Consider the following 20,598-nt stretch of genomic DNA (forward strand, 5'->3'; position numbering starts at 1 on the left):
AATCAGGACAGCACCGCCCTGCTTTTGCCCACCTTGAGGCTCTGTTGCTAAGGCGCCAACACACACCTTCCCTCCAGCTCCGGCACTTTAAACCCCGCCTTTCCTGGGCGGGGCTTGTGCCCGGGCCTGTGTGGGCTCCGCCCATCGACCGATGCGGGGCGGGGCGGGGCGGGGTTCCCCTCGCCTCCCGACTGCCCTTTCACCTGCGGCCTCTGAGCAGGCTGGTTCGCTCTGCGGAGCTCTGGACGCGTGCGGGTGAGATGGGTCCGCCGGCGGGAGGCGGGAGGCGGGAGGCGGCAGGCGGGAGGCGGCAGGCGGCAGGCGGCAGGCGGCAGGCGGCAGGCGGCAGGCGGCAGGCGGCAGGCGGCAGGCGGCAGGCGGCAGGCGGCAGGCGGCAGGGGTTTATTCTCACGGGGTGGGAACAAATGTGGGCCCGGGACGCAACTGAGGTTCGCTTGTTTGTGACCTCAGGCTTGGGCTTGGAAAGCATCTTAAAGAGACTGGAAATTTGAAGGCCCAGAGTAGCCCCGCTGTGCTCCACTGTCCCGTTTTCTCGCAGGGGATTCATCTCATCCCCGACTCCGGGACCTCTGGTCTCAGGCGCCAGGGGCACACGCTGCACTTGGGAAGGTTGTGAGGAGCACGTGTCTGGGTGGAGTTGGGTCAGCCTCGGCCCAAGGCCTGGAAAGGACCCAGGCCAATGATAGATAATGTTTCCAGACACAAACAATGAATCCTCTATTATGCTCTCGTTCCTCTAAAATTTTGGAGGAGATTATGGGTGAAATATTTGAAAATGACAGGGGAAAGATATGGGCTTAGCTAGCCTAACCTTAAATAAGTATGGTGAATTATGATGGTGAATGTGTAGATACGTTTGTTAACAAGTTTTTGTAAGCCTGTTGGTTATTGCATCCTTTTTTGCGGTACTAAATTGCACTCGAGGCCTTCCCACTGAGCTACATCCTCCTGCCCACCCCCCTTTGTCTGCCACTGTTTCTGTATCTCTGGCCTCACAAGCTATTACATGTGCTTTCTAAACTGCTGGCTGTTTATAACCTGGAATGCTTTGATTGCAGGAATGATCAGTGTTGGGCTTCAGGTAGATGAGACCCCAGGTAAGTACAACCCATTGCACCCCATTTGTGCCCCAGTTGTAGGCAGCTGCCTAGGTTGCTGTGTACCTGGGCACGTGTTACACTGCTGGGAGAACAGCAGCAAATAGCTGGTTGGCATTCTGGACCTGGTTCATGACACTTTTGTGTTAACTATTCCAGGATGTCAGCATAGTTCTTTATCCAGTAAGGTTAAATCTGTAAGAGGATAACTTTTGCAGGAATAAACCTAAAGTCCTTACCTTTCTGAGTGGTTCTGGTCTAACAGGTTTGACTAGTATGTATAAATTTATCTTGTGGACCATTGTTGACCCCTGATTGACATGTTTTGAAGTTTTGTGGTTTTTAGATTTGAAGGAAAAAAAGCAATACAGTGCCCAAATCGGGGAGGGATGTGTAAATAGAAAGAGAAAAATCACAAGTTTTTTAATGCCTATGAAGCACTTAAAGAGTCTGATACAGGAAGAAGTTTCATTGAAATCAAGAAACATGGATTCCATTCTCCCAGTGGTTAAAGAATTTCATAATTGAAATTCTCCATGGGGTACCCAGGTACCTCCTCTGGTCATGACAGCACTAGCTATGACAGTAGGAATTTGGCTTCGATATGAAACCAGGCCACCCACAGACAGACCCATAGTCTTCATACACCACCACTTATGTCTAGAAACACACACCCTGGTCTCATCTGGCTATGCAGTACTTCTGCCTGTGCTTGCCTCCTCACCAACTGGCCTGAAACCTGTACTCTTAATTTTCCTTTGCCCAAAAATAGACATAGTCTCTGGAGACCAGGCCCTCCCAATTCCTCCTGCCCCACATCAGATTGCAGTTAGACATAACTTGGACCCTGTAATGATCCCCCTGTTGGTGGCACTGGCATCACTTGCTTTCCAGTCCCTCTCCGGACCTCACTGAGAGTCTAAAGGATCTTCCCAACTCTATTACAGGTTTACAAAAGGAGTTAGACTCTGGCCACAGTTACCTTACAAAAGTGGAAAGCATTAATTATACATAACTGCGGAAAAAGAGGAACATGTGTTTTTCTTGGAGAAAAATGCTATTTCTATGTCAATAGATCTGGAGTCCTCTTTCTGGCAGTCACAAACCTCCAAAATCACATCAGAAGGCTAGATAAAAACACCCCCATCACAGCTAACAGCTTCTGGCCTTTCTCCTGAGGATCATGGGCCCTCTGCACATAATTATCATGATCCCCCACTCTGAACCCTGTTTAATAAAATTAAACCAACTTCATTCAAAGCCAAGTCCAGGCCTGTCATGATGGCACATTCCTATAATCACAACACTCGGGAGACTGAGCGGGAGGATTGCTGGGAGTTCAAGGCCAGTTTGAACTGCATAGCAAGACCCCAAATAGGGCAGGGAGTTTAGCTCAGTGGCATAAGCACCTGCCTTACAAGAGCGTGGCAGTTTTGATCCCCAGTACAAGAGGGGGGGGGGGAATAAATACTCATTAAGCTAACTGTGGTGGCGCATGCCTGTAATCCTAGCACTCAAGAAGCTGAGGTAGGAGGCTCCTTGCAAGGTCAAGACCAGCCTGGGCTACAAAATGAACTCAAGGCCAGCCTGAACTGCATACAGAGACTCTGTCTCAAAAGGGAAAAAAAAGACCCCAGAAAAAGCCAAGTCCAAACTGCAACAGCAAGAGAATTTTTAATGACCTATCAGTATACAGCACTCCCACAAGACTGGCACTGACCTCTAATAACTTTACTCTGGTGCCTTTTTTCCAACAGGATGCCCACACATCCTGCTATGCTTGTAGTAGCCATGAGAAACTATTCTTTTTTTCTCATAACAGAAAGGCAGGGATGTCAGATACCATCCATCGCTATAGGGGCGTGAAGATAATAGGAAGACAGACTGAGAACAAGATAAACAAGCACCTGCCCCATACACCTTCACCTGAAAACTCAGATACTGCCAAAACCCACAAGGCTCCCTCTCCCAAACCTAGCTTCAAAATTTTTCACTCCTCCCCGCCAGACTCCCTCTACCATAAAACTTTCCCACCCAGTGCTCAGCACCAGTGGCCTTATCGCCCTTGGCCTACCTCTGTCCAGGTTGAAACAAACTTGGCTCCTGCTTCAGCCTCACCTAACTCCCTGGCCTCAGTTTACCATAACAGTAGTAACCAGTGAAATCTATAGGAAATACTCAACTTCTACGTGTCCTTTTAATTGCTTGTATACTACAGTAATTACGGAATTTTGTTTTGAGTCAGGGTCTTGCTATGCAGTGCAGATTTGCCTGGAACTCACAGCTGTCCTTTCTAAGCCTCTCAAGTGCTAGGATTACAGGCACATGCCAACATGCTTGAATGGAGGATACTTTCTAAATACTAGCAAGTTTAAAATAGATTATGCTTTGTTATTACACACACTACTTTGTACAATAGATCACTAAAGCTTTTCTTGCTTTTCTTTTTAGGATATATAAGAAGCAGTATTCTTTGCCCTCCTGAAGAGAGGACATAGTGGGTAGGCTGCACATGGAGTTTTCAGCTAAATGTCCTTTCAGGTAAATGACTGCCTCTTCTGTGCCAGCGCTGTTAGCTACTTTGTATCCATCCGGAAACAATTGGGAAGCATTTGTATCTGCTTCTAACAAATTTAGTCTCTGGAAATTGAAAGTAGAATTTTGGTGAATGATGTAAAGTAAGATTTGGAGATTTGCTGTATTCCATCTGACAAATTGTACAGGGAGATTGTAATTTCATGAGGGAAAGAATAGTATATCAATGTTAGGTTGCCAAGCCCAGACTGAATTTCGGGCAAAACTACAGAAAGCTTGGTCAGCTTGAGACTGATGATCCTTGTATCTATGTCTCCCTCCTGCTGGGATGCCTGTAATCTGAAACAGTTGAAATATGTGTTTTGGAAATAATCCAGCAGTTGTCAGCTATCTGGGCTAGTCTGATGCCCATGATTGTGTTACACTGTTGGGAGAGCAAGCGCTGTCTTCATCAAGGTTGGGTGTCACAAGCTGTTTTAGTGTTGTGGCCCAGTGCCTTCGGGCAGCGTTTTGTACTTCTGAGAGTGGACTGGCTCCTGCTGTGGAGTTGATCCTAGTCTGGGTACAAACATTTTGTATTAGAAAAGGACTTCTGAGAGCTAGGGGTCTAGTTCAGTGGCAGAGTGCTTACCTTGAGTAAACACAAAGCCTTGAGTTAATCTTTAGTACCTTGGGGACACTTGTAGGAGCAGCCTATGACCCTTTATCTCCTTTAACCCTAGATACCTTCATGTGAATGAGGACCCTGCCTCCATTGGGACTTCAGATGTCTGACAGCCCTGTGTCACACTGAGCAATGTATGTAGTCCTTTTGTCATGTAGGTTCTAATTCTATTATATTAATATATGTGTTGCTGAATAAGTACCCCCGTTATATTATTGCAGCTTAGATTACAGAGAATCCAAGTTCCAGAAAAAAATGTTCAGAATCTAAAGTCCAGCTGTCATTTCCCAGAGCTTGTATACTTGTGCACTATATGTATGACTAAGTTGATACAAATTAAATCAGTTTTTTAATCCCAGTGTCTGGCTGTCTAGTGACTACTATATAAGACAGCTCAGACATATAGCCAATATAGATCATTTATTATGTGTCGGCCTAGAGTGGAGGTAGGATATACTTCATATATATAATGAGCAAGATAGAAATATTAGATTTATGCAGCCGTGTAGTATTTGCAATTAATTTGCAGGTGAAACATGAAAGACAGCTGGGTATGGTGGCTCACTCCTGTGACCCCAGCACTGTGGGAGGCTAAGGCAAGAGAAAAGCAAATTCAAACCCAGCAGGGACAAATTAGCAAGACCCTGTCTCAAAAAATTAAAAAGGGCTAAAGATATAGTGCATGTATGTTGCAATAAAACGTTTAAATTTCTTTTTTTTTTTTTTTTTTTTTTTTTGGTCTTTTTCCTTTTTATGGTACCGAGGATCGAACTGGAGACTGCCTGCTTGCGAGGCAGGCACTTATGCCGCTGAGCTAAATCCCCAGCCCCTGATCCCAGCACTCTTGAGGCTGGATGATCACTATGACCTGAAGGCCAGCCAGAACTGCACAGTGACACTGTCTCAAAAAAAAAAAGAAAAAAATTCTCCGAACATTTTTATAGTTGAAAACCATTTTTTTCCTGGGGTCTTTCAAAACTAGATAGCAGGATAGATTGGCTGGTGGACTGTGATTCCCAACATCTTCTACAGAATAAAATTCAGGTCCTGAAAGTTGAACAGCTCAGTAGTAGCAGATATGGAGCAGTGCCAAAATGACCGCTAGAAGTTCTCTGTTATATTACCTTTGCCTTAGAGTCTTCCCTTCTTTTACAGTTTTTGTTGTTGTTGTTGTTTGTTTTGTTTTTTTGTTTTTAGCTATGCAGTTTAGCTAGCCATGGGCTCACTTTGTAGCCCAGGCTGGTCTTGAATTTGCAATGATCTGCCTGCCTCAGCTCCCAAATGCTGGGACTACAGGAGCGTATCATCACATCCAACTGTGCACTGAGTTTTGTTGTGCTTGGTTTTGATTCTTTGAGAGTCTCACTACGTAGCCCAGGCTGGCCTCGAATTCATGGCAGGCCTTCTGCCTCAATTTCCCAGCTGCTGGGATTACAGGCATGTGCCCAGTGTATGACAGAGTTTTGAACCCAGGGCTATACTCTACCACTGAGCTATAAACCCAGTCCTCAGGACGGTGATTTAGCTCAGCACACAAGCACTTGCCTGGCAAGAGCAAGGTCGTGAATTCAGTCCCTAGTACCAAATAAATAAATCCAGCCCTCCATAGAGTTTTAAATCTGGAGTCTGTGTTCCTTGAGTGCTCCAGGCCTCCCTAACCACACTAGGGCTCTCATGTTGAAAGAAAGATTCCTGTGCTCCTACTTAAAAAGGGGTGATTCCTTCAGTGTTTGTGTGTCTGTACTTCAGTGCCCCAAGAGTTTTCAGTGGCATAATCATGCACATTAAAGTAATTTAGTGGGATTTCCGAATTGATGGCGTGAAGTTAATGAGTCACCTCCTTATCCCTATTGACTTGATTTTCTTTCCCTTTTTTTTTTTTTCTCTCTAGCAAAGAAACATGTCCTGGTGAGTATAAGAAGACGGAGTAAAATTCAATATAGCTTCTTACTCATCTCTATCCTTCCATGTTGCAATGGAAACAAATTAGCCTGGTAGGGTTTACTGGTCTAAATGTACAAGCTGCCAACTGTAGAAATAAACACAAATACCTTCTTTATACTGGTGACCAAATTTTAAGAGTTCAGTCCCATTCTACATTAAAAGGGAAAACACTAAAGGTAGATGGAGGGTGCAATTAATAAGTGCTGTGACATGTATCATTTTATGTCATTTCTTGATGGATTCAAGGGAGTTAGTGACTGAAGTTTTTTTGTTTGATTTGTTTTGAGATAAGGTCTGATAGTCCAAACTGATTTGACGTACAATGTATAGGCCAGGCTGAGCTCTAATTCAGCAGTCCTGCCTCAGCCTCCCATGTGCTGGGATTACAGGGATGCATCACCATGCCTAGTGGAAGGATGTTTTTGCATTGAAATTTTGGATCATGTCTCACATTTCAATCAGGAAAATAGAGCCCAGAGGGATAAATCCTGCAAACCCCAAAAGGACATGAAAAGGTAGCTAAGTGCCTAGGAATTTACACAAAGGAAAACTGCCTGCTATGAGCAACTAATTAAGAACTTAAAAAGAGTTACAATGGCTCCTGTGAATCTTGTTGCTTAATTAGGACTTTATGAACAGCTCTAGTTAATGGACCTGTCAATATTCTCTTGGAAGACAGTTTCACTGAATTAACAAATTAACTGTAATACTTAAAATCTTTGCTTAGCAACATTCTTTCTCCTGTTACTTAGGAAAACTTATAATGAGCAAACTTATTAGATCATATATTTGTCAATTAAGAAACCTAATACAGGCTCAAAGGAATATAGTATTTATTTGGCTTGCTTGTCTAGTAAACGCTCTTTGGGGTATGAGAATGTCCTGTGTTGCTTATTAAAGCATTCTTTGAGAAAGAGGTGATAAAATAAATTATTTTAACATAGTGTGATTTTTTTGTTGTTTTTTTATGTGTATGTGCAGTTTTTGGCTTGGTTTTGGGTTTGGTGTGGTTTTGTTTTGAGACAGGGCCTCAATATGCAGTTCAATCTGGCCTCAAATTTGCAACAATTCTCCTGCCTCAGCCTCCCAAGTGCTGCCCTTGGAGGTGTGCACCACCACACTTGGAAGCAGGATTTTAGATTTACAAAAAATTTAGGAATATGGATTCAGCCATATTCAGAATTCCCATGAAAGACATACGCATTTTACCCTAATTGATGCTTTATATTAGTATGTTGTGATTGTTCACTATTAATAGGCTAATACTGGTACATGAATATTAAATAGTATTTTGTTAAGATTTAGCTTTTGTTTTGACAGTGCTAGAGATGGAATGCAGAGCACTAACTGTGCCAAGTAACTGTTCTACCACTAAGCTGTACTTGTCCTTTGTCAATATCAGGATCCTGCTACATTGTAATTTCTGGGAAGAAGTCCCTTTGAGATTATTCTCCCAAGCCAATCCTGCCCCTAAGATTTGGGTATATTTTACAGTTTTGGGGAAGAAAGACCTCAGATAAAATACTATCTTAATCACATAGCGAGGGTATATCACTAAAATGGATTTGAAAAAAAAGGATATATTATCAAGCATGACTTAATCCTGTTGGTAATTGACTTAGGTCACTTGGCTAAGGTCTTATTTGCCAGATTTCTCCACTTATCTACTTATTTTCATTTTCAGACTATGCTTCATTGAAAGAATAGGGAGTTATACCACTTTTAAGGATAGATATCCACACAAGTTACTTGAAATTATGTTCAAAGAAATTTACCATGGATATCCCTATGGAGTTGACTGTGTTGATACTTTGGGTAATGATCTAGTAATGTTTTATTTTCTTCAAAGTATTATACAGCTTTAGCCACACCTGTAATCCCAGCACAGGGGAGGCTGAGGCAGAAGGGCTGAGAGTTTGAGACCAACATGGGTTACAAAGTGAGCACAAGGCCAACATAGTGAGTGTATGAACTGCACAGTGAGACCCTGTCTCAAAAAGTATTACACAGCTTTGATCATTGTGAAATTGATAACTAGCATATGTGGTATGCTAGTTATCAATTTATCAAAAATGGGTTCCCTAATGGGTGTACAGCTTTATTCACTGAACTGCTGGACGTTGAGGTTAAGATTAATTGGTAAACAGCATTTTTGTTCACCTCAATATACTCTGTCAAGCCTTGCATAATCCCCATATTTAAGATGTTTTTTTTCTTTCAGTTCTTTTTTTGTGTGTGTTGGGAATCAGACTCAGGACCTTGCACTTGCCAGGCAGGCTTTTTTTTTTTTTCTTCCCTTCTTGGTACTGGGGATCAAACTCACGACTGCCTGCTTACAAGGCAGGTGCTTATGCCACTGAGCTAAATCCCCAGCCCCAGTAGGTTTCTTTTTTAAAAAAAGGTTCCTTATAGGCAATATTAGAAATTCTGTTGGGGCTGGGGACTTAGCTCAGCGGCATAAGCGCCTGCTTTGCAAGCAGGCAGTCGTGAGTTCGATCCCCGGTACTGATAACGAAAAAGACAAAAAAGAAATTCTATTTGTCCTTTTTTTATGATTTGATTTTTGCTTACACTTTTGGCTTATTGTGTGTGTGTGTATGTGCACATGTGTGCTAAGGGTCGAACTCATGACCTTGCTCTTGCCACATAGGTACTTATGCTGCTGAGCTAAATCCCTAGCCCCTTCCCTTTTTTTGAATACCTCTTTTTATTTTATTTATTTATTTTTTGGGAGGGGTACCAGAGATTGAACTCATGACCTCACACCTGCCAGGGCAGGTGTTTATGCCGCTAAGCTAAACCCCTGGCCCTGAAAACCTCTATTTTTGAGTGGTTGTGGATTTATAGTACTACTTTTCAATTTTTTTTCTGGTACCAGGGATCACCAACTGCGCATTTGCAAGACAGGCACTTATGCCGCTGAGTTAACTGGGAATCTCACTTGCTAAGTAGCTCAGCTTGCCACTGAGCTATATCTCTGACCCTTGGCTTTCTTTTTGTTTTGTTTTTGTTTTTGTTTTTGTACTAAGGCAGGCACTTGTACTGCTAAGCAAAATCCCCAACGCCAAGCCAATTCAAGCCAATACCTCCTTGAGAAGTATTTTTCCTGTAGTTTTAATATGTAGTGTTTTTCCTTTCTGGCTTCAATTTGTATTTTCTACACTGAGCTGACAGCTCCCTTCTGTGACTCGCTGAACACCCATTATAAGTATTGTGGCACCTTGCATTCTCTTTTACCCAAGCAGCCCACTTCCACTGACAGCTGACTAAAGAGCTTCAGATATAGGGGCTGGGGATTTAGCTCAGTGGCATAAGCACCTTCCTTGCCAGCAGGCAGTCGTGAGTTCGATCCCCGGTACCGATAAAAAGGAAAAAGACAAAAAAAAAAAAAGAGCTTCAGCTGATAAATACTACCATAATACTGTCCCCAATAGTTAACGGAATATTGTGCTTTTCAGTAATATCTCAAAGTCAGGAGATTTTCAGGAAGATGGCAGAGTGGTAAACAAATGGTTTCTCTGAGATTTGGTGTCTAGAGGCTGAAATATAGCAACATGAGGAAAAGAAGAAGAGTAGGTCCCTGGGACCCTGCAGAGATCTGTAGAGAGAACTGAAGCCCATGGGGAACTTCCAGGTGAGTGGAGAAGGAAGAGGTGGCAAGATGTGCCGAATCCCAAAGCCCTGGCTCGCTGTGTGGGAAGGGTAACCTGAAGCTGCAGACACACATAACTGACTACTGGTGACCCCAGAGGCTTCCATAGAGAGACTGCAGCAGCTTGAGTTATTGGAGTTCAGACATCCCCCAGGAGTAGCCATCTTGGAGAGGAGCCAACCTAGCTCAGAACTCTAGTGATTCAGGGTCAGGGTGAAGCCTAGCCAGCCTCAAGCCAGCAGGAGGCCCTGAATGCTTTGGGATCCAGACTGCCAGTAACCAGCCTGAACTTTAGTGAAGGTAAAGATGCTGGCCTGCTGGGATTGTCCACTCCACTGGGCTTTGCTGCCCACTCGCTAGACTTAATATGGATCTGGGCTTTGTTTACCAATGACAGTAGAGACACATTTAAAATGGGCCTTTTTTCCCTATTGTTTGGTTTGGTTCGTTTTTTTCTTGATCTTGAGTGTTTTTTGCCTTTTTGAGACAGGGTCTCACTATGTAGTTCAGGCTGACTTTGAATTCGCAACAATCCCACATCAGCCTCCCAAGTGCTGGGATTACGGATATGCACCAGACACCTGGCTCTTTGAATCTTGATTTTATGGGTGTGAACGTTGTTTCTAGTTTTTTGTTGTTCAGTTTTTACTTGATTTCTCTGTTTCCTTCCTTTTTACTTTACCAGATTCACAAGAGTTGCATAATTTTTGTCCTCTCGCGTTACTTCTAGTCTCTTTCGCGTCTATTTTTCCCCCAATTCCTTTTAAATTTTCTTTCCTGAGAGTAAAATTACCATATTGACATAGTTGCTGTATACAGTTTTCTGGGGTTTTGGATTTTGTTATAACCACAAATACAGTTCTTATGGTTAAAGGTAGTAAATCGATAGTTGCCACAGCTTGTCATTTTCTAGGCTGTTCGTGATGCTAACATTTACGGTTGATTGTACTACTTTGGTTAATATGACATAATTGTTCTAATCAGCCATTCTGCTGTACCAAAGACAGATTATCTAAGAGTCATAAACAGTACTTATAGTATAAGCCAGTGCAGAAGAACCAGGACCTAGGCAAAATAGCCGGAAGCTTCTCATCCCCAATAAATTGAAGAGGACCTCGCAACAGACTCAAAACCCAAAAGCCAACTTTCACCTGGAAGACATCTCTTAAGGAGTATCATTTCCCAGTTCTAAATATTAGCAATAAAACTATTGCCATAAGGAATTTACATGTTATCAACCCAGGAAGTAAACTTAAAATAATAGAAAATGAAAAGATACTTAAACAAGATGCACCTTCAGACTTGCAGCTCACCAAACATAAGCCCAAGGAGTAATGAGATGGGATAATTAAAAAGTCATCCACTTGGACTTTGAAGTGGTAACAGCAAATTAATAAGGCTCTGAAATCAAATTAGAAATATTTCCTTGTAACTATAGAGGTGGTGGCCATAATTTAGTGGTTCTAAAGCACATACAGATTAAAACACGGAGGACCTTAGGAAAATGGTGGAAATCATGAATGCTCCAAAGAAAGAAATGGAATCAAAAAAGTTGGAAAAGTGCCATGCTAAAGCTACCAAATAATTTGCCAGTAGATAATAAGGCATGGACTAATAAACTACTATTTGAAACTAGTTACAGTCATAATTAAAAAGAATAAATTTACCAAGGATTTGTTGAAGTTTGAGTCATTAATAAAATACGTGTGTGGCCTCTTTTTTTTAATAAAATGTGACTTCTGTAATCTCTAGCAGCCATACTGACTACTAAGGTAAAACAAATTTTTTTTTTTGAGACACAGTCTCGCTATGCCATTCAGACTGGCCTTGAGCTCACTTTGTAGCACAGGCTGGTCTCGAACTCCCAAGGATCCTCCCACCTCAGCCTCCTGAGTGCTGGGATTACAGGTGTGAGCCACCACGCCTGGCTAAGGTAAAACAAATTTAAGTGAATAATTTTAACATTGCTCTGGGGTCCTATAAAAATGAATCTTTGAGTTTTGACATGTTATAATATTGATGTGCATGTTCTTGAAGATATGTGATGCCACAGAATGCCATTTACTGCCTGTTGGTGGTGAGCCAGAAGTGCGCGGACATCGTCTGACACGTCTCTTAATCCTTTCAGCAAGGTACACTTAGCAAAATTACACAGTTGCAGCTGCTGTGGTCAATGAATCTGGCTCTAAAACTAGTTTTGGTACTTTCATATGAAACCCCCAAAGCCCAACAGATTAATAAAACTTGCTTTAGTCACCCTCATTCACACTTTGGCAGCCTTAACACAGGGCCTTTATGCTAAGTCACGTCCCCAGCCCTTTGCACTTGGATGCAGTCTTCCTAGATTGCCCAGGTTGCTCTTAAATTTGAAATCCTGCCTCAACCTCCTAGACCACACCTGCTTCACACCAAAATCTCAAGTGACGAGAAATGTTTCTCGACTGTTACACCAAAAGTCATGTAACCTTGTTTCAGGAAATTGACAGTTTAAGCACTTAATTTTGCAGTAGCTTCCTTTGGCTCACATCTGTGATCAGTATCAGTAACTGGCATGACATCTCATGCCAGTAATCATAGCACTTGTAGATGCCGAGGCAAGTCCAGCCTGAGTAGCATATCTACCAATACTGAATTTCAAGAACGCCACAAATAGGGGCTGGGGATTTAGCTCAGCGGTATAAGCGCCTGTCTTGCAAGCAGCCAGTCATGAGTTTGATCCCTGGTACCGATAAAAATGGAAAAAGACAAAAAAAAAAAAAAAAAAAAAAAACGCCACAAATAAGGGCCAGGGATTCAGTGGCATAAGTGCCTGCCTGGCATGCACAAGGCTGTGAGTTTGATCCCCAGTACCAAAAAAAAAAAAAAAAAAAAAAAAAACAAGGTAAAAAAAATGCTGGAACCAAATGCCATGTTCAAGAAATCAATTCTGTATGATAGGATTAATATGAAGAAGTAAGTATAAAAGTCTTAGAATAGAGAAATAACAGTCTCAATACAAATTAAAACTACATTTAAAAGCTGGGCATGGTAAATTACTATAATCCCAGCTTTGGGAGGCTGAGGCAAAAGAAATACTTTGTATTTAAGGCCATTGTGAACTACATAGCAAGACTCTTATCAAAAAATTCCTGAGTTAGCTGGGCTTAGCAGTCCACATTTGTAAGCCTAACTACTTAGGAGGCTGGAGGCAGGAGGGTTGCAGGTTCAAGGGCATCCTGGCCAATTTGGCAAGACTCTGTCCCAAAACTTAAAAGATTAAGGATGTGATTCAGTTGGTAGAGTACTTCCTAGAATATGCAAGGTCCTGGTTTCATTCTCCAGTATCATAAAACCCTACCACAGTGCATCATTTGATTAACAAAGCTAATTACAGACCTCATTCTGTAAAAGTGTCAGAATTTTTTTTTCTTGAGACAGGGTCTTGCTATGTAGTTCATTCTGACCTTGAAATCACTATATACCCCAGGCTGGCCTTGAACTCAGTGATCCTCCTGCCTCAGCCTCCTAAGTTGCTTGTATCACAGATATGTGCCACCATGCCTGGTATAAAAGTTCCTTTTAAAACCATCCCCTAAAGGCTGGAAATAGGACTCAAGAGCACAAGCGCCTACCTTATCATGAGTTCAATCCCCGCTACCAAATAAAACCAGCCCCTTGCCAGATGTGGTGGCACATAACTGATCCCAGCACTCAGGAGGTTGAGGCAAGTAAATTGTGAGCTTGAGATCAGCCTAAACTCCATAACAAGACTTTGTCTCAAAAATAAACCATCCCCTACCCAGACATTACACATGTCAAAATCTCAGCACTATGGGAGGCTTGGGCAGGAGGATTACAAGTTTGGGTGGCCCAGAGCAACTGAGCAATTTTAGAAGAGAGACCCTGTCTCAAAATATAACCAAAAAAGGGGTAGGAATGTTGCTCTGTGTGATGGCCTATGGTTCAATACTACCCCCAAAATATATATACATAGAGAAAGAGACCATCAAAAAGTGTGTACACACTTCACCAGTTTGCCAAACTAATGTCTAGAAATGATGGCCACCATTTTGACCATTTGTTGAGACATCATAAAATTGATAGAAGAGGCCAAAGGTAATCTCATGATGACTCAGTAAATTTAGCATTAAAATATTTATACAAATTTTTGTTTTCCTGATACATACATTTTTTGTTGTTGTTGAACTCCATATAACACTCCTCCTGATCCTGCTGAAGTAGTCATTGGTTACAGTTTGTTTTAAGTGACCTTTAAAAAATGATATGACTCCAGGGCATTGAATCTATTCCAGTGAATGCTGAACTCAGAGCTCCGCTGAAGGCAATATAATGTAATTAGAATATCTTGTTTTTTTCCTAGCTGGATTATCACAGGCAAGCTTCTTAATCTGTTATTTTCTCATGCTGGGAATCTAACTCAAACCTTGCACATGCATATGCATATACCACCAAACCTGACATTCCCACCTTCTTAATCTCTTTTGTAAAACAGAGGATGGTAGTTTGTACTCACTACTTTTTTTTTTTTTTTTTTTTCCTATTGAGGAGCAACCTCAGGACCTTGCACTTGTCAGTCAGGTGTTTGTGCTGCTGAGCTAAATCCCCAGTGGCTGTGCTCACTATTGAGCTAATTATAATGAAGTAGAAATTGCTAGCTGGGCATGGTGTCCCACACCTGTAATCCCAGTACTCAGAAGGCCAAGGCAGAAGGATAATCAACCCTCCCCACCCCCAAGATAGTTTTTCACTAAGTTGCTGAGTTGCCCGAGATGAATTCAAAATTAGGCTCCTCCTGCCTCTGTCTCCCCGAGTGCTGGGATGTGTGGTTATCTACTTATCACAATGGCTGTTTCAAAAATTTCTCTTAAGTTTGAGGCCACTCTGGGCTACATAGTGAATTCAAGACCAGCTCAGACTGCGTAGTAAGACCCAGCTTCTAAAAAAATCAGATCAGGGTACTAAAGGGCTGGTGATTTGTCTTTTCCATCATTGCATTCCCAGCCTTGTACAGTGTCCACTGAATAAGCATTCCAGGAGTCAAATATTAACTTTGTTTTCCCTATGCATCTTTGCTGCTGAGCCTCTGAGCTTTCCCTACCACTATGCAGATCTTCAATAAATACTCCACTGAAACACTTGACTCCTTTTTTTCTAAAGCTTGACTTTTATTCTCTATACAATCACCAGATGGCATTAGAGCCTTATGCAAACAAGGATAAATGCATATCTGAACTGAGATTTGACAAGCACCTGTGTTTCTGTGCCAGTGGGCCACTATCTGCCAGTGGGCCATGGCCTCTTGCTTAAGAGCTGAGGACAACATAAGGGGTAGGATTTACCCAAGATCAGTTTGGATCAGGATTCAAGTGGAAGCAAGATGCAAGGTTAACTGAAGAGTTAGGATCCCCTCCAAAAATTTACCTTATCCAAAGATAGGTTTATGGCAAGCTTAATGCTCATTTATTTAGGTGAGCCCCAACCCCTGAGGAATCCTACTAGATTCCTTATCCAAGCCTGGAGAAAATCATCCTGTCCATACAAAACTCCATGAGATTGTAGTTTTATTCTCTCTGCCCCTCTCTGTCTTTCTCCCTTCCTCCATTTTTATTTTTGCTTTATGTGGTGCTGAGGATTGAACCCAGGGCCTTTGTAGGAGACAATTCCAGTGACTCCCCTTGGATGCAAAACAATTACTTTGATTATTTGATTATTGGGAGACTTACTACCTTATACTGATATGTAGAGAGCTGGCTATGGTATTCCATTCTCTCCTCAATTGGCTCTAAGCATTGCAAATAAGGCCAACAGACAGTCTTGTTACCTCTCATAGTGTTCTACGCACAGGATATGAGTACAAGACATGAGCACAGCGGGATGTTAGAGACATTAGCGCTGGGAATGTCAACTGGGTATGAGCCTCAATGTAAAGAGGCTATGACTCCCCAGGGCACAAGAGTTTGCTTATCAGAAACTGAAGAACTGCCTCCCCAAACAATTCTGTTGCTACCTTAATTAAATTATGTGAATTGATCCTTCTGCATTTCTCTTTCTCTCACCTGGCTAGCCAGCTCAAATTTGTAATTCCAACCATCCTCACTGTCACTCATCCCTGAGCCACCCCTCTTCTTCACAAGATAATAAATTCTGGGAAGGGCCTAGGATCAGGGCCTTTGTCCACATGTCCTCATGGGGATTGGATTTAAGACCCCTTGGCTTCCCTTAATTTGGAATATGTCTTGGTGTCTTTACTCTCATCGTGGGTTGCATTGGTGGTGGTAGATTGGAATTAACTTGCTGGGATTCCAATGACGTCTCAGGATTACAAAGATAACTTTTTGGATTGTGAGGAAAACTAGAAAGAGGCTTACTATACTTGGGTGAGTGCACACAGTATTTGGGATTACAATAAGATACTACCCTAGCCTGTCCATTGACCCCCTAGACAGGTTTCCACTAAGTTGCTAAGTTGCTGGCCTCCAATTTGGGCTCCTCCAGTTTCAGACTCCCATTGTGCTGGGATGCCTGGTTATTTACTGTTTCAAAAATTTTTGCTTTGCAACTTGAGCTGTCAGCAGGTGATATGATCACAGAAAAAAGAGTCATCTGCCTCTAACAGCCATGTCTTTCAACAAATCTAATACAAGCTTAGCACTGTCCTCTCCATTACAATAAAGGAACTTCTGTCTCCAGATCCCATTGTCATTTAGGTAAAATTCATTATAGATAGTCTCCTCTCTTCCACTTTTTCAACCACTTTTTACTTAAGATGTCCCTACTGTAACGAATTGCCTTCTAGAGTAAAACAAGAAACTTTGCTCGTCTGCTTTATCAGTTGCATTTTTTCCATATGCAAAGTTTTTCTTTCATTGCATACTTTCTATCTCCTTATAGTTAACAAATTCAGTTACTCTGGTCTGATTTCCTCTACTGGAAGCAACTGTCAGTATTATTAATGCTATCTATGTTGCTAAATTTTGTTTTTAGTCTTCATCTTGTTTTGGCTTTTTTATTTTTTGAGACAGGTCTCGCTGTGCAGTCCAAGCTAGCCTTGAACTGAGTACCCTAGGCTGGCCTCAAACTCATAACAATTCTCCTGCCTCAGCCTCCCTTGTGCTGGAATTACAGGGTGCACCACCATGCCTGGTGTCATCACCTTTTTTTTTTTTTTTTTTTTGAGACAGGGTCTCATTGTGCAGTTCAGACTGACCTTGAACTCACTATGTGACTCAAACCAGTCTCAAACTCACAACAGTCCTTCTGCTTCAGCCTTCCAAGTGATGGGACCACAGGTGTGCACCACCATGCCTTCTATTGTTCATCACTTTGTGAAGTGTTTTCATTTTTAAACAACATATTTCGTATTTTCCTATGTTTTGCCTACTCAATATTGTTGCTTTTCTCACCATTTTTTTTTCCTGAGACAGTGTTTAGCTATTCAGTTCAGGCTGGCCTTGATCTTATTTGTAGCCTGAGCTAGCCTCAAACTTGAGGGGATCTGCCTGCGTCAGCCTCCGAGGTATTGAGATTGCAAGCATATACTGCCATACCTGTCCTCACCCTCCACTTCGTTCACTAGATCTCTTGCTATAATTGGTTTCAAGGCTTAATCCTCAGGCCATTCTTCACTATGTACTTCACAATATCTTTCAACGTCCATGCATTTATATCAGTTGTCATAATTTCTTGCTAACCTATACCTTCCCATCAATTCAAGACCCACATATAACCCTCCTTATTATAAAATTTATGTGTCCCAACTAAACTTGCCTTGCCTGTGCAATTGATGGATTTCCAGTGCACTTTATCTTTTGTTTGTTTTTTGAGACAGACTCAATTTTTTGAGTCAGGGTTTTGCTGTGTAGTGCAGGCTGGCCTTGAGCTCTAGTGATCTTCCTGCCTCAGGTTCCTGAACACTGGGATTTCAGGGATGCTCCACCATGCCCAGCCAAGTGCATTTTATTTTAATGAACAGTATGGCCAACTATAGAGGTGTCATCCATGACTTTTCTTTCCCTCATTTCCCATCCCCAATTGAATTGACAACATTTGGTTCTTTTCTTCCTAAATTCTCTTTTTAGTTTGTCTATTTTCTGTTCTGTGTCTTTTGCCAAAACAAATAATTTTTCAAAAATGCTCCAGGAGGCTGAGGCAAAAGGATTGAAAGTTTCAGCCCAGACTGGGCAATTTAGCAGTTTAGTGAAAAAGTAGGTATGTAAATCGGTGCAAAGGTCCTGGGTTCAATCCCTAGTACTAAAAATAAAAAGTCTGAGGGCTGGAGGATGTAGCTCAGTGGCACAGTGCTTGCCTGGCAAGAATGAGGTCATGAGTTCAATTCCTGGTACCAAAAGAAGAAGAAAAAAAGTGTGATTCAGCATGCCATTATTTTATTTTGAGTGCTACTAATCATGATTTGTACCCACCAGTTTATTTTGGGCTTCATTTGACTGTCTTTGCATTTGTAACCCCAGGGAAAATGACATCTTACTTACTTCTTCATCTTTTTTTTTTTTTTTTTAGTGGTGGTGGAGGTCGAACTCACAACCTCGCACTTGCCAGGGAGGAACTTGTGCCACAGAGCTAAATCCACAAGATCTACCTGTGATAGTATGGGTTTTACATGTGCATTTCCTTCTGCCTGAATACTGTTTTACTCCCTTCCTTTGGTTAATAACCTGATGGTCAAGTATTAGTTCAAGGGGCTGGGGATTTAGCTCAGCACCATAAGCACCTGCCTTGCAAGGAGGCAGTTGTGAGTTCGATGTCCGGTACTGATGAAAAGAAAAAAAAAAGTATTAGCTCAAACTTCAGATTTTGAGGAAAGCTTCCCATTTCTCAGATTACCCATCTAGCTAAGTTTATAAAGTCCTTTTTATTGGTTCAGTGTCTGTCTTCATATAAATTCCTTGAGGACAAAGATTACTTTTATCTAAGGTTTTTTGGTGGTTTTGTTTTGTGTGGTTGTTTGTGGTTTTTTGTTTGTTTGTTCTTGTTTTTGAGACGGAGTCTCACTATGTATTTAAGGCTGGTCTTGAACTCAATCTGTAACTTACACAAGGATCCTCCTGCCTCATCCTCCTGAGTGCTAGGATTATAGGTATGTGCCACCTTACCTGGTTTGTTTGGTTTATTAAGACAGAGTTTTGCTATGTAGTTCAGGCTGGCCTTGAACTTATTATGTAGCCCAGGTTGATTTTTTTTGTTTGTTTGTTTTGGCACGGGGGAGTGAACTCAATACCTCACACTTGCCAGGCAGACACTTACGCCACTGAGCTAAATTCCTGGCACTAGGTTGATTTCTAATGTACAGCAAACCTCCTGTTTTAGTCTTCCAGAGTGCTAGGATTACAGTTTGCCTGTTTCCCTGAGGCTTACCTTAATGACCCAGGAGGCACTCCCAAAATACTTCCATTATTAGATTAAAATTGTCTAATGTCATGAACTGGGGCTTGTTAGTCAGCCCAAGGTGTTACCCTTTTTTTTTTCTACGCTAGTACTGGGCATTGAACACAGGGTCTTTGCACTGAGCTGTATGCCCAGCCTCTCTTCCCTCATTTAAATTTTTAAATTTTGAGACAAGATCTGGCTAACTTACCCAGATGGAATTATATGATCCTGCTACCTCAACCTCAGTTAGTAGTGGCATTAGAGGTGTGGGCACATCACTGTGCTGACTTTATTTTTATAGCATGCTATTCAGAAAGTGCCTAATTACATCTCTAAGACTACTAGCTTTCTCACGTTTGTCTTTTTGTCTTTTATCAAATGGGATGTTAAAAGCAGTCATCTAGGGGCTGGGGATTTAGTTCAGTGGTGTAATGAGGTCATGAGTTGGATCCCCAGCACCAAAACAAAACAAAAAAAAGTAGTCACCTATCAGTTATTGTAAAGTTGTGTGTAGTTGCTTTCTAAAACTTTAGTGTAAATTGTTTTGCTTTCTCATAGTAAGCATTCTATAATTATCATTGTGATGGAAAATTCCTGCCTTCCAAATCTCACATGCTTGAGTGGTTTATCTGAAAAATCTCTACAGGAATTTGGAACAAGTATCTCACTTCCAAGGGTGTTTTGCAATCAAATTCAACAAATGGCAATGTCACTCTTTTCTGGTCTTTTTGAGGGAATGGGCTGGCGGCCTTCTACCAGTGATTATCCTGCACTGAAATTTCTAAGATTAAAAACCAGGTGTATGGGGCTGGGGATTTAGCTCAGCGGCATAAGCACCTGCCTTGTAAGCAGGCGGTCATGAGTTCGATCCCCGGTACCGATACAAAAGAAAAAAAAAAAAAAAACAAAAAAAAAACAGGTGTTTTTTTTAACACATAGCAAAGGTTTTTAATCCTGTGATCTCAGCACTCCAGAGGCTCAAGCAGGTAGATTGTCCAGAGTTGGAGGCCAGCCTGGGCTACATAGTAAGTTGGAAGGCAAGCCTCACAACCTGAGACCTTATCGCAAACAAAGCAAAACGATTTGGGGAAGCAGTTCAGTACAAATGCTCTAGTTCAATACCCAGGACCTCAAAGGAAAAACAAAACAACCTTCTGTAGATAATTTACGATAGAAATTAAGTTTAAACCAGGTAATCCCGCCTATTACTAGTAATAAACCAGTAGTTAAGCTTGCTACAGAGGACTTGGGGGACAACACCTGTTTGAGAATGAGACTAAAACAAGCCAAGCGCTCTCTCG

The 20,598-nt window shown here is 41.9% G+C and overlaps 1 long non-coding RNA gene and 1 other non-coding gene across 3 annotated transcripts; both read left to right on the forward strand.

The window, feature by feature from the left end:
* The first annotated feature begins 117 nt into the window (after nucleotides 1–117).
* Nucleotides 118–20,507, forward strand: LOC101788556 (uncharacterized). 2 transcript variants are annotated; one of them, XR_010041602.1, is made up of 6 exons: nucleotides 118–255; nucleotides 1,080–1,118; nucleotides 3,570–3,659; nucleotides 4,376–4,451; nucleotides 6,209–6,225; nucleotides 18,431–20,507. It is a non-coding gene; the product is annotated as an uncharacterized LOC101788556 (long non-coding RNA). The 2 variants fall into 2 exon arrangements; XR_010041603.1 differs by lacking the exons at nucleotides 6,209–6,225; nucleotides 18,431–20,507 and adding an exon at nucleotides 4,539–6,120.
* On the forward strand, nucleotides 4,026–4,226 carry LOC111753796 (small nucleolar RNA SNORA74). Its single transcript, XR_002788579.1, has one exon. It is a non-coding gene; the product is annotated as a small nucleolar RNA SNORA74 (small nucleolar RNA).
* Nucleotides 20,508–20,598: the final 91 nt, after the last annotated feature.

The sequence above is a fragment of the Cavia porcellus genome, unplaced genomic scaffold (genome assembly GCF_034190915.1).
Source record: "Cavia porcellus strain 051 isolate PalLab524CR breed Dunkin Hartley unplaced genomic scaffold, mCavPor4.1 scaffold_21, whole genome shotgun sequence".
Lineage (NCBI taxonomy): Eukaryota > Metazoa > Chordata > Mammalia > Rodentia > Caviidae > Cavia > Cavia porcellus.